General features: G+C 41.4%; 1 long non-coding RNA gene across 1 annotated transcript; it reads right to left on the reverse strand.

Moving 5' to 3' along the window:
• Positions 1-251: 251 nt before the first annotated feature.
• Positions 252-1,504, reverse strand: LOC130277361 (uncharacterized). The gene is made up of 3 exons (XR_008845438.1): positions 1,166-1,504; positions 632-777; positions 252-369 (listed from the first exon to the last, which is right to left on the reverse strand). It is a non-coding gene; the product is annotated as an uncharacterized LOC130277361 (long non-coding RNA).
• Positions 1,505-1,772: the final 268 nt, after the last annotated feature.

Consider the following 1,772-nt stretch of genomic DNA (forward strand, 5'->3'; position numbering starts at 1 on the left):
TGCATGCTGCTAATGGTGAGCTGAACCTTTACCTATTTTTCTGCAAAAAACGAAAGTGCAAAAACAGAAAAACCCCTGGTCCTTAAGGGGTTAAAGTGCACTAGTGCTGAAGCAGCAGACTGTATGGTAACTAAAAAAGCAGCACAATGCCTGTTAAGATTGTAAAGTGCACTTGTGCTTAAATTAATGGCAACTAAAATAGAGACATAGCTAAAATTATAATAAATGACCACAGCATCTGTCAGAAGCTGATAAACAATATATGTACTCATAGTAGTAATGAAGATGGTGGCAAGCAACACACATGGCTGGATGGAGCAGTGATGAGAAGAAATAAGATGGTATCCAGAGAGGACATGGACGGTTCACCTGAAATAAAAACAGGGAAGAGATTAAGAAATTAAAAACACAGTTAACACCAACCCAACCCCCCTAAGGGGGATTGTAAACACCGGATCAAGAGCTAAGTATATAAATTGTTTTATAAAAGGGGAAAAAAGCTGGCGTGATCATTGAGGCCATAGGGTTGTAATGTTTTAAGCCTGTAGATCCATTTTGTTTCTAATTGTGTTAGTTTGACCTTCCAATTTCCACCTCTGCTGCCAGAAAAAATGCGGTCAATGCCTCTCACCTGTAGGCCTCCTGGTTCACAGTTATGATGCGTCTTGAAATGTCGGGGGACCGTCGTTAGGCGAGACAGATCCGTTTCGTTCTTTGCTGCTATTATTCCCAAGACGTGTTCTCTGGTCCTTTTCTTCAATTCCCGTGTGGTCATACCTATGTAAGCATAGCCACAGGGGCAGGTAGCATGGTATATAACCCCTGATGTATTGCAAGAAACAGTATGCCTAATCTGTAAAGTGCATGTGCTATCATGGTTGGTGAAAGTGGTATCTGTAGAAATGGTTGGACAGGCAATGCATTTGCCACATGGCCTACAGCCCCACTTCTGTCTTTCAGATGCAAATGGATTCTTGGGTTTTTGGCCCTGATGATAGCTATGTACCAAAATATCATGAAGATTAGCACTCCTTCTAAATGTAAGTGAGGGTTGTTTGGGAAGGTATAGTTTTAGCACAGGGTCGGTTAAAAGTATATTCCAATTTCTAGATAATATTTCTTTGATCTGGGGTACCTGTGCATGGTAAGATGATACAAATCTTACCTGGTTATCCTTCTTATCCTTGGTCTTAGGCAGTAACAGACTCCTTCTACTGGTGTGTTTGGCTCTCAAATTGGCCTGTCGGATCCATTGGTTTTTGTATCCGCATCCTGAAAAGCGATCTTAGAGTTCAATTGCCCTCTTTTCAAAGATTTCATCGGTTGAACAAATATGTTTCACACATAGGAATTGTCCCTTGGGAATGCCTCTGATAAGATTCTGTGGATGTGATGATGCAGCACGTACGAGAGAGCTGGTAGCGATGGGTTTGCGAAACAGATCAGCTTGTACATATTCTTGTTGGTCAACATCAAAGGAGATGTCTAAGAAGTCCATATGGTGTCTTCCTGCTTTGTACATAAGTTTGATGTGGACGTCATTTGTATTCAAGGTCATCATAAATACCTCCAGCTACTCCATACCTTAAACTCACCTACTTCACTGTCCATTTCTCACATCCTCAGGAATTCTTCAACCACTTGGATACCATCATGATGGCGACTAGAGATGTATAGAGATTCAACATCGCTCGTCACAATCCACATATCCTCATCCAATTGGATATCCTCCATTCGGCATAGGACATCAGTGGTATCCTTGATGTATGAAG

The sequence above is a fragment of the Hyla sarda genome, chromosome 6 (assembly GCF_029499605.1).
Source record: "Hyla sarda isolate aHylSar1 chromosome 6, aHylSar1.hap1, whole genome shotgun sequence".
In the NCBI taxonomy this organism is placed as follows: Eukaryota; Metazoa; Chordata; class Amphibia; order Anura; family Hylidae; genus Hyla; species Hyla sarda.